Genomic DNA, 13,261 nt, shown 5'->3' with positions numbered 1-13,261 from the left:
TATTTATATCTTTCAAAACAAAATATAGTAACCTAATCTCATAATTTAGTGAAGTGTGTTTTCAAAATTTCTGATGTTCCTCATATTTGTTGACATAAAACAAAATTTACTCAAGTGAAATAAATCTATAAATAAATATAATCTACATTCCACATTAATTCTAAAGTTTTTAATATTTAATTCTTAAACAATAAAATCGTGAAAAATAGTTGTTGACATTGAACTGGAAGATCTAGGAGGGGAGACAGGTGGTTATTCCAAGGATAAGTTTTAACAGCTTTTTACTGTTTTTTCTAGAAATGTTTCTAAAAATTAACAGGAACCTATAAATATTAATTTAAAAGGTGTTTATCTTGTATCTATTCTAATACTTAAAAAAGTATATAAATAATATGCAAGCAATAGTTTAAATTTTCAGCAATGTCACAAACTACAAATTTAATTCAATTACTAAATATTTAATTAAATAAATCACATTTATATATTTATGGCATTTCAGATAATGACAACTGTTTAACAGGAAGACGACTGTGTATATCAAATGAATATGTAATGTAAGGAAAGACCTTATAATGCAAATACAAATTATATATACTGTATTATTATTTTTAAAAAATAATATAAATTGTTAAAATGAAATAATTTGTTCTGCTTATATTCAAGAGAATGAATGTATTTTCTAGTCACAATCCTGATTTTAGTTGTTTTATCTTTTGTAGGCTTTCAACAGGTGCCTGAGCATGTATTAATGTTGCATGAAGTATAAATAGAATCTTCAATTCTCTTATTTTATTTAATAAAAAAGTTGTTTTGAATATATTCTTAGTATGTTGTTATCATTATTCACATTGAATAACTTTCCATAATAAAGAATGTAATAACAATAACAATAATCAATACTATAAAATTAAGGTATTCAATTTAATACACATTCTATTTCCATAATTTATTTGATGTATAAAACTAAAGATATATAGATCATTATACGTTTATTTAGATAGATCATTAACGTTTATTTAATACACATTTATTTCTATTTCTATATATGAAGATATACAAAATTTAAAAAATAAATATATTTTACAGGCTTTAATTTTGCATTTATATGTTTAATATCTCAATAAAGACACATCTAGAAATTTAGAATTAGTTTAAAAATAATAAATTAAGGTTGTGTTATCTACATGCAGGGCTGTTATATACTTTTCAAATTATTTCATCATTTGTTTAGATTTATTTCTTCGGTGAAAAAGTTTTATAACTAAAAATTAAAAATGATAAGTTACAAGTAACAGCCAATAACTTATGAAGTAATTAAAACATTCATAAACTAACAGAAATAATAAAATTATCCTAACTCTGTTTGGTAAAACCACCCACTAGCTTTATTACAAGGAAACATTTGTATTTCATCAATATACAGCAATAACTAAAATAAACTAAACTAATATTGCAAATTATTTAAAATCTGATGTAACACAAACAGGTTAGATCATTATGTAAAATATCATAACATGTAATAAGATATCTCAAGTTAGGTTAAGTCAAAACAAATCTGATTAATTTCTAAAAGTTTTTATTTATTAAATAGATTCTATTCAACAATAGTAATTATAAAGCTCAGTAAACATTAAACTTCCATTAAAAATAGATAATCACAATCATCCATGTCCAAAGCAGAATTCAAGCTTGCAATGTAACACATGAAACAGTGCATTAATAAATATTCTTTAAAGAAGCACTTCAAAAGTAGATTATATAATTATAATAATTATGTCATGTTACTACAAAGTTAAGGAAAAATAAATTCAAATCATAGTTTAATCCATAAATCTACTTTATACGCAAACATTAGATAGTTTCTACAGAAATAAAAATTATTGTTTTCCACATAAAATTAAATATTAATTTAAAAAATTTTCATTCGTAAATTTAACAATATAACTTAATTAAAATTCAAAATGGAATGAAAAAAAATGTTATTTTCATACTAAACAATTCAAAATTAAAAATCAACCATCTATATCCTAATAATTATTAATTTAATCAATATAAATTCAAAAATGAAGCTAATTAAAATGTGTCATAATTAATCATAAATTAAAATTATACTTTCTGTATATAAGATATCTTATTAAATTAATTTTAAAATGTTAACATTTTATTATTATTAAAGAGTGGTTAAAACATATCATAATACCATCTTAAAAAAATAATAGCAAAAATATTTGATTAAAATTTAATTAAAGCATTATTAGCTGTTATATTTTTAAACTATAATTTCAGATATTTATTTACGTTACGAGTTTTATCTTAAATTGCTATTCGGTTATTACATTCTTACAGCTACCAGTACTACTCTGGTATTTTCCATGACTAAATGGAACATGTTATGACTTATCCAACCAAGTAAGTTGACAGTTTAAACTTTTAAATGAGTTTTTATATAAGTTTTAGTATTTGTACATTTTTAAATCAATGTTTTAATTTAGAAATTACACCAATTACAATTATAATTGAAACACGTTTGCAAATTAATCTTTATATTAAATTATTGAACTAGACACGATAAATGATATTATATTTTCTTCAATTATATAACCAGAAATACCATATATTTAAAAATTAATTATAATACAGCATAGTAAAATTCTAACAGATAAATTAAACGTAATATTTTAAAATAAAAGTAATAAAGTTGCCAAACAACAATACATTTTGTACCCAAGAAAAGGTATTTTAACACAAAGAACATTACAAATATTAAATTTTAATAATAATTCAATCAAAACAGGAATAGACTTTGATGTAATAAAGTTAATTAAATAACTTAATTAGTCAAAATATATTTCATTAACCTTCAGCAGAACCTATAAACATTTAGAAATATAAACAAATTTGAGTCCATTAAATAGCTTAAGAAAATATTTAATATGTATTTATGATGCTCTCTTCTCCTTTATAAATATATGTACGCATGTACTGTACAATACCATACATATATATATTATGTATATAAAGTGAAATATACAGTATAAGTGTGCGTAAAGTGAAAGAATATAAGTATATAATTATTATTACATACATATATATATAATTTTTTTGTTGCACTTGGTAGTACATAATTATGTATGTGTATATACACATGTAAATGTACACACAAAGAGAGAGAGAGAAAAAAAAAAAAGAATTTCTATTATTCAGTTATGCATAAATGGATTTAATTTCACAAGATGAAACCTCCCATACAAAAAGCCTTGTCTATTGTGATTACAACAGCCTCATTGAAACCTGTTCATTGTTTAAATATAGCAATCAAAGTCAGTATCTTGTCGAATTTTCCATTACAACATCCAAAAAAAGAAAAAAAAAATTAAAAAATAAATCACATCATCTCAATAAGCGAGATGTAAAAATAAATTTTGTCATCTTTATTCTTAGTAAATGGAAGTAGATTATGTAAGGCTTAACCTATTCATAATAAATGACTTAAATGGCGTAGTAAACAAAACAAAGGATTCTTTTAAGTGTTTCGAAGTATTTAATCGGAGATTTAAATACTTAATAAGAGATTTAACGAGTAATAATTTGTTAAAATTAATCAGAGAATGAATTAAAACTTACCGTTTTGTGTCTTCCTTTAAAGACGACAGCGAATGCTCCATGTCCTATAAGGTCCTTGGTATTATATTCGAACTCTCCCACACTTTCCATTTTGCACAAGGATATTACATAACATTTAGACAATAAAAGTAATGCTTCTTTACTGCACCATATCCAATGTTTGACGAATTGGTGCAACAACAACAACAACAACAACAACAGCTGCCATCGACTAAAGCACAACAAATACGCTCCATCATCTAAATCTCCATATTATATTATAATATGAATGCATTTTTATTATTAGTTATTGATGATAAATAGATTTATAAGATTTTTTTATATATCATGATTCGTAACGTACTCGTACCCACTTTCATAAACACCAATATCCTTACATCAGACGACTTTCTGTTGAATTTGTTGAGTCGCTGCAGCCAATAATCGTTAACTAGTGACGTCGCTCGTACGATGAGTTCGATTGGTTGCCGTCTCACGATGCTAAAGACAGTTTATCACGTGTTCGTTTACCGATTTCGGAAAATACCTCGTGACGTCATTGGAGTTTTCGTTCGGAACGCTACGATCTACTCGTTTGAAATTACCGAACGGGTATATACTTTAACGTGAATCGATTCGTCTAGTGTTTCGGTGTGATTCTCGAACTAATAACTGAACGCTCTCTCTGTATGTTATCAGATCGGCAGCGAATTTCTTATTTAATTCTGTTTATAAAAGACGCTTTCGAGTTACTATTAATATAATATATAAGATAAAATTTATTAAAAATTAATAATTTAAATAAAAACCAAACGTTTTAACAACTTTAAAAAAATTCTTACCCGCTGCAGTTTTCACTAGGACATATCGTCAATTTTTCCCATTTATTGAAACTAAAATCAAATTAAACGTCTTATTATCGTATTAAATACATAAAATTACAAGAAAAATGTATTAGATACTATTATAAACTAAATAATTAATTAAGCAAACGTATATTTATGAAACTGAATTGTTTAATTATAACAATATACATTATTTACACGTAAGCAGTATACCCCGCTTTACGACCGAAATAAATTTATTTTTAAAATTACGATTATACGAAATATAATACATAAATATTTTATCTTTTTATTTATAATTTATAACTAATGTTCTACAATTAAATTTTTTTTAATTTTCAAAAACGTAATCTTAATTTACGACACGTATTACGATGTCTCGCTTTACGACGGTTGGCTTAACTAAAGTTTTTCAGGTCGTAAAAGCCATTTTCTACTCTATTTGAATATATAAAATATTTCTATATTATTTTTATATAATTAAATATATAATCTGTATAATTTTCTATTGATAAATTACTTATACTCGACCCCCCCTATAATACTGTTGATAATTCCGTTTAATATGAATTCCATGTTGTACGAGTCACCACTTAGATTTTACAAATACGTGAGCAGTTCACAGCCCGGCACACGTATTTGTAAAATCTAAGTGACTCGTACAACATGGAATTCATATAAAACGGAATTATCAACAGTGTTATAGAGGGGTCGACTGTATTTACTATAATTATAATAAACAATAGAAGATTGGATTGTACATACATAAGAAAACAGTAAAATATTTTTAAAACAATTGTAACTTATACAGTTTTATTTGTGGCATAATTAAAGCTATTAAATAGAAATTTTCATAGGAAGTAAAGTGTCAACAGGCCTTCCACATAAATCGATTTTTTTTTTTTTTAAGTTTAACAGTAAAAAATACATTTAAAAAAAGGTAGAGATGTATTTTCTTTGAAAAAATATGATTAATGTTATGATTAAGTAGTGTTTTCTTTGGCAAACATAAATAATTTCGTTGATAAATTAGATTTTTGTAGAGCATTGGAGATCGTCCCCAAAGCAAAAATATGCTTTAGAGACCGGATTCTAAAAAAGCGGTCCGACTTCTTTACATAATAAAATAATATCCGAATGACAACAACACTTTTTTTTTTTCTTTTATTAGTCACGAAAACGTGAAAACTACTACGACATTTTTCTAACTAGAGTTTTAGTTTAGTTCCTCATGCTCCCATTACAATCGGATTCTACAAAAGTTTGCTAACGTTCCTGTTGTTTATAAAATCTTAAATATTAATAAATACATTTAAATTTTTAAACCAAAAAAAAAAAAAAAAAAAAAAAAAAAAAAATTTATTTAAATTTAAATCGTATATTTACACGATTTAAAACGTAATTATTTTAATCCTCCATTAATTAATTTACATTACACGCTTCCATTTATTAATTGGAATTAAAATCGATATTTCGATGATGATTATCGCGTGTTGTATTTTTTGTTCTTTGATTTATTTATTTAAAAAAAAGAGAGAGAGAGAGAGAGAGAATAAAACGCTCGCGGATATTCCGAGTGTCTAAATGAGTTACGTCAGAACCGATCGACCTTCGATTAAAAAACACGTAGAATCTAATTTAAAAAAATAGAAACATCGATTTTTTAGTTGAAATATTATCTAAAAATAACGTTTTCGTTCATTTACATAATGTTTCGCGTGTTTTTTTTACTAGAAACAACGTAACTAATATCGGAAAAATGAAAGGGGAAGTGTATAAAAACGATAGAGAAAGTTACTTTCCTCTTCGTTGGGATCTATATACTTTCTTCCCCTTATTACAAATTGGATAATTAGATTGTAAAAAAGAAAAAAAAAAAGATAGAAACTTTTAGAAAAATTATCGTTAATATAATTAAAAAAAATAATAAGAAGAAAAATCAGAGGCAGTTTGTTGAATAAAGAGATAACGGAATCGATAACATTGTTAAATTCTAAACTGATTATTTAATTTAATTGTAACGATGGCGAGTTTCAATAATTACATGATAAATTTTCTGTTTATTCGTTCTTTTCGGAAATAGAAAGTTGACGTAAACGAAGAACAACCCCCCATAGAGTTCATTCAAAATAAGATTGACGTTATGGGAGTAGCCAGGACGAAGACGTAACCTTTATTGTTTAGAGGAAGCATAAAATATGGTCATAAGTTGGTATAACAACGAAAGAAACCGATAGTTAAGTATTATTCCTCCACTAGGACATTATATTGAACGAAGGAAATAGCCATTTAGGATCCAAAACGCAAGAGGGGTTATGGTGTAAACCAACCAGAAAATGTCTTCCATTGTTTTCCATAAGAATTGGTGTGTTTTTGGCAACCACGCGCAACCGGACCGGGCGATGTGGAGCAGAATAATCGCAGTTGACGATCGACGATGCAGTAAACAGCGTGAGAAAGAAGACCAAAATATATACTTCCGCTTGTCCATCTGGAGATACGCCTCAAAGGGTGTCCTCAGAGCACACTACCGAAAATCTTCCCACACAACAAGATGGCTTTCAGAAATCATCAAAGCGAATAGTAATAGTAAAAGGTGGACCGTTGACCCAACCTTGATAAATCCATAATTTTAAAAGATATTTACAATCCTTTCAATTTCTTTAAGATTTTATACAGCAACGAGCAGGATCTTCAGAGCATTTCTGAATGGAATCGCCCGACTAATCAACAAGATCCACCCTAGTTTTTATATATAGAAAATAACTATATTTTCGTTCTTTTTCCACTCTATTTGTTTTACATAATTTCTAAATTTGGAAAGTAATCACAGTTTTCTCTAGGTAAATATTAGAACGCACCGATTTCTCTTCATTTCCATTTATCCACGGAGGAAGCATTCATTCATCAATTTTTAGAAACANTAATATTCATAACGCCATCGGTAACTATAGAGATAGCGTTTAAACTTATTTTCTCGTTAGTATATATATAAAAAAAAAGGAGTTTCAATTTTAAAAATCGATCTTCCTATCTAAACGCATTATCATTGGTAAAATCGATTAAATCGTATCGTAGTGCGTTTATTACCTATATTAATATTCATAACGCCATCGGTAACTATAGAGATAGCGTTTAAACTTATTTTCTCGTTTGAATATATATAAAAAAAAAGGAGTTTTTCGAAGTTAAAATTACGAAAAAAAACAGGTAAAAATTTTGATTTTATTTCGATCTGAGAAATTTTTACACAGATAAATCCATGAGAAAATCCTTTGTTCTGTTCGAAAGAAATAGACTGTATCATTCCCATAACAAAATTTCTAATTAAGCAAAATATATAAAAACTTTAGTTAAAGAATACTTTTTAAAACATTATATATACGACTGATACTCGGTAACTTAACCTTATTTAATGATGCTATAAGCAAGATTTAATTAATTTTTTTTTTGCATGGTTGATTCTTAATTTTAAGGAAGTATTCTTTTATCAATGCTAAAAGAGAAAAGTCTTGTCACAGATCTTTCGGTTGATTTACAAGAACGTAGGTTATATACCATTATAGAGTAAAGGTAGGCGTGATACGTAATATTTCATAAGGATCGTGATCTTTCTAGATTCACAACACTTGAAAAGGGAGTTTAGACTTCCTTAAATGTTATTTCTAAACGTTAAATAATATATTTTATTTTAAAATAAAAACTGAAACAAAACTTTAAACGGTTTTGATTTATTATGTAAGCTTGGATAAGCATAGTTCTTCGAGCGCATCCATTGAATAATCTAGATAAATGAGCCTCGGGCAATCGTTTAGACCATCTGTTTTATACTTGTAACTGGATTAGAAGAGTAAAATTTTTGGAAAATTTCGTCGTATTCATCGGAAGAATGGATTCTTTTTTTTGGATAGAGACGAGTAACCTATACTTGGTATCGTTTTAACGGGTTTACAGCATGGCAAACGGAAAATGGAAGGATATTTTCGTCTTAAAGTCAGGTCCCTCACCTTACTTAAAATAAACTACGAGACATAAATCGTCTGCTAGCAAGGAAATCATCCCAATCGGTCTCGAGATGCTTTGCAAAATGTTTCTGCAAACTATGAATAGATGCGTTCACGTGACCGCCGATACACGTGGCCATGATTAGAGGGTGGTGAATGCCAAGATTAGGATATTCACTCTTCTGACACAATACGGCTGACGAGTGACATAGTTTTTTTTTTCCTCTCTCTCTCTCTCTCTCATAAGAAAAGCCCTCTTATCTGATCGAAGGAGCGAAAACCGAATAATTACTCTATATAAAAATGTACGTATAGTTTAAATGTAATAAGAAACGACGTTAAGAATAAAATATATATCAAAATTTTTTATCTTATAATTATATTTCAGCAAGGGGTTGTTAAGCGTGGAAGAGGTGCGTGATGATGCGCATCTACAATACTTTGTCAACAGATCACGTATACAACAAGAAAGCATTCTGGAGGCGCCACAACAATCGTCTGACTGGTCGTGTAAGATTGTTCCCACGGAGACCATTCCTACCTGTTTTGTGGGTCGAAAAGAAAAGAAAATATAATATACCAGACGTATATTTTTCATAGTTAAATCTCTCGTACTTCATTCCTACCTGTTATATAAATATTGTAAAAAGTTCGACACCCCGGTAACAAAACCATTAGAAACACAAGGCAATTATAAGAAGAATATTAATTAAAAAAAAAAATTAATAAAACATACAATAAATATAGGTATATCCCCGTTTCATTAAAGTAGTACGACTAGTTTTTCTTTTTTTACATGATGGAAATTTGAATTTAATGGATGGTAAAGTTGCAGATGACATTAAATGCTGTCCTATATGCCAGTGACTTTTAAGATAGATACAGGGAAGTTTTTAATTGAGTGAAGCAACAAGTTTAACTAGAAAATTTCCTGTACTTTCTATTTTAACTGTAGAATGAAATAAACCCTTTAAAAGTGATTAAAAAAATCACTCCCGAAAGAGTTGGTATCGTTGGATATTTAACAGTTCATCCCGATCATCCGTGATTTAGTTATTGTTTGGAATCAGTAGTGCGGCTTTTTTTCTTCCTTTTAAATATATTTTCGTAGTTGAAAATTATGGATAAAAACCTGTTCCATTAACTAAAGGTGGACAGGAGCTTCACGCATCAGCTCTGAAGGAAGTGGGATGGAACGGAAGCAGAGAAATCTAACCTAAAAATTACAAAGATTCACCTGTTGAAGTTCTCATAGATTAATGTTTATTTTTAAAAACGATCTTTATTTAAGTGTTTTCTCTTAAAGAAAATATAACAGTATCTACCTGAATAGCACGAGTCTCAAAATAATGTTTCCTGTCGGCGCCAACCATTCTTCTTCTCAAAATAAATACTTGGAAAAAATAAAAATAAAAAAACTATTTTTGAACTTTCGTAGACTTGTAAAAATTTTAAGTTTTCCATCGATTTTTTTGTTGTTAAATCGAGGTAAATAGTTGGAAAGAGAAAGTGATTGATTGGTAAAGATTGTTAGGTAAATACCGGAAGCGTTGGAGAAGGTTTGTTGTTAAGCACCTGACAGAACGGGAGTGGCCTAAGGCTAAACGTGCTCTCCGCATCGTTTTGCTATATATTCGAAGCTAAAATATCGATAGAAAGGCGGAAAAGTTTCTTCTGTAAGATACGAAATTGAAGAAAATATCTCCAAAAAATCAAATTTTACAAGAGTTTTCTATGGCAGCAAAGTTCTGGAAGCAAGGCGCTCCTCCTCCGTTTGTTACATAATCGATTCTACTATCTTTTCGGTTGATTTTTAACTTTAAAATATATTTCGGAGTATAGAAAAATATTCCGTGATATAAAATTATATAAAAAAACATATTTTCCACGATGCAAAATAATTTAAAAAAAATGATTACGAAGTGCTCACCTTTCCATAGAATCGTTGGTTAATCCAAAATATTTCTAATAGCGCGTTGTATGAAATATTTTCCCAACATTGACGTTGCACTAGACATTACAGTCGGCAATCTACTGATAATCTGGAACCGTGTTCTTGGATGGCGTGTAGAGGGCAGGCGAAGTCGTGGCTGAGTGAGTCTCGTTGACGCAATTGGCCAAATTTGTTATTAAAGGGAGTAGTGGATTGCGGTCCGACGTGTTATTAAACATCGTGAGAGATTTCCATTCGAGAAATTAAACGGTAAAATATTATTTAAAACACCAATATAATATTAAAACGGAAGAGGAAAAAAATAAAAAAAACAACTTAAGTTTGAAACATCCAAGATGGCGGCGTATCACGTGACGGTTCGAAATTCCCTGGAGAACGGTCGAGAGAAATCATTGGATCGTAAAAAAGAAACAATCTACCACGTGATTGATAGCCATCTCGAAAGACTTTCGATTTAAAACGTTAAGAAACATAATGGAGGTACCAAAATGGATTTGCAATTTAGTATTCTCTCCGAGCAATCTACGGGCATTCAGGATGGAAGCTACTAGATTAAAGAAAGATTTTTATCCGTTCGTTTCTTCTTCCCCCCGTTTATAATATCGGTAATTAGATTACAGTTAACTCGTTAAGATGAGGGTGAGTTATGCAAATGACCCCGAAGAGAACCCGGTTTGTTGCATATCTGATATAAGAGCCGCCGACGGAGCAATCCTCAAAGAGATAGATAGTCGAGATGAGTCAATGTACCAAGTATGTTCATGTTCGTCGTTAGAGAGTTCGGGAGTTAAGAAACTAAAGGAAAATAAAAAGCAAAAAATAAAAAAATAAAAATAAGTGTAATTTTCTCCGGTCGTGGACATTACGGCAGACAGCATGTAGATGACGTCACATCACGTCTAACGAATCAAACTAGAGAAAGAAGAGGGATGGCATGCGTACTTTGCACTCTGTTATCTCTACCTGTCTTTCCCATGCTACTTATCTTCGTGCTGTTTGCCTACCTGGATGTGATTCAGTCTCATTGACACACGGATGGGTGGGTGAATTTTCTCTCCTTTCATCATCCTTAACTCGCAAAATTCAACTTAAATGGGCGATTAATCCTAGTAGAATCCAATCATTTATCCTCGTTTAAACAAGGAAAACAATCGTCGATATCTTAAGACATTTTCAATTCTTAAAGTAATTACACCTTATAGAATCGAATTTGAAAAGCATAAATTTAATATATTCTCGTGGTTTTTTATTTTTTATTTTATTTTAACGTAATTTACTTGTTTAGCGAGTGTAGAAAACTCATCGAAATTTTGACAAATGAATAAAGGTGGAAGAGATACGTATTCCTGTATATAAAGCATAGCGACATGATAATTTACGAGGCACGTAATGATCATAAAATGCAATATAGGTGTAGAAATAGAAATAGAAGAGACATTTTTGAGAAATGTATTCACTTCTTATCTTACTTTACAAAGGTGCAAGATTATTCACGCTGATAAAAATCATTTCTATAGATTTTTCTCACAGAACGAGAGAAAGATAAATTGTAATATCACATCTAAAATCAGTGCAGGGAATGCTATTTTAATCATTTGTTTTTTTTTCTTTTTTTGACATGTTCTCTCTTCCCTTCAATCTTTAAACTTTGGCATTTCTTTCCACTAAAATGCCAACCATTTATCTATTTTAATTAAATTAGAAATCCTGTAGAATATATCTTTATAAACACGATCTTTTCTGACGAATCCGTAGCCTTTTTTTAATATATATGCAACCTTTTCTGTATATAGCCTTACTATATAAACAATCCTTTCTCATATATATATATATATATATATAACTGTTTCTCTATATATATAAGTTACGAGTAGACATCCTTTATTCTGTGTAGTCTTTATTATAGCCTGTATATAACAAATAGAAAGATATTTGAGTAAATATATAAAAGTACATATACAAGGCTGTAACATGTCAAAAAAACTAACTAAAATATACCAAAAAAAATGCTTGGAATATATACATATAAATGTATATATTCTATGCACGATTTTCTATAGAAAAAATTCTCAAAACTAAACTTTTTATACCTTTAAAAGTAACGAGAAGGGAGGAGACGTTTGCAGTATGTTAACGAGAAAAATTTGGAAGCGAGCCGAATAAACCCGGAACGAAAAGATGGAAAAAAAAAATTGCAAGACTTTGACATAAAAGTATGAAATGTTATCGCATCCAACTTATCCAGTTATCGAAATAAATTAATTAGAAAAAAAAATCAAGATAAAGTAATTTATTTACATAAGCTTAACATTAAAAAAAAAAAAAAAAAAATCGACGATAAAGTGACTTACCTGCTCAGAGGTATGCTTTATCCAATGCTAAAAATCCGAGCGAAGTAAGAGACGTGTGTAAAGATACGGTAGTGAGTGACTATATCGGAATCGGTTAAAGTAGTTATCGCCTTGGGGCCAACAGGTTCTCACGACCCCCGTCTTTCGTATGCTATCGTCAACTGGGTGACATTACAACAAACCAATGCGCAATTCGCTTTAACTTATGTTTGGACACACGTTACGTCTATCGCTCAGATACAACATACTTTTATCACTTTATCTGTCAACATGATATTACCTACTTTCCCACGCTTCCGATTCTAGGCGTTAGGTGGCGTGCTGCGTGTGACGTAAGTCGATTACATCCCGTACTTTGACAATCGATTCTATAACAAGTCTTTTTTTTTTTTTCTTCTTCTCTTTGCGTGTTTTGTTTTTAGAATTGCGCTTTGTTTGTTACGGAATGTATAAAAAATTTTCGCAGATAAAATACGAAAATATTAGAATTTTTAATATATTTAT

At 29.0% G+C, this 13,261-nt stretch overlaps 1 protein-coding gene across 1 annotated transcript in view; it reads right to left on the bottom strand.

Annotated features, from left to right (window-relative positions):
• LOC111636778 (neurogenic locus protein delta-like) overlaps positions 1-12,972 on the bottom strand; it is a 50,052-nt gene extending 37,080 nt beyond the window's left edge. Inside the window, exon 1 of the mRNA XM_023382114.1 lies at positions 12,758-12,972. The gene's annotated coding sequence lies outside the window, so the exon portion shown is untranslated. The remainder of the gene's footprint in view (positions 1-12,757) is intronic.
• Between the last annotated feature and the right edge of the window lie 289 nt (positions 12,973-13,261).

Source organism: Centruroides sculpturatus, unplaced genomic scaffold (assembly GCF_000671375.1).
Source record: "Centruroides sculpturatus isolate CEXI.00-Female unplaced genomic scaffold, Cexi_2.0 scaffold152, whole genome shotgun sequence".
Taxonomy (NCBI): domain Eukaryota; kingdom Metazoa; phylum Arthropoda; class Arachnida; order Scorpiones; family Buthidae; genus Centruroides; species Centruroides sculpturatus.
The sequence above is the reverse complement of the archived record's forward strand: the minus strand, read 5'-3'. Positions and strand labels throughout refer to the sequence as shown.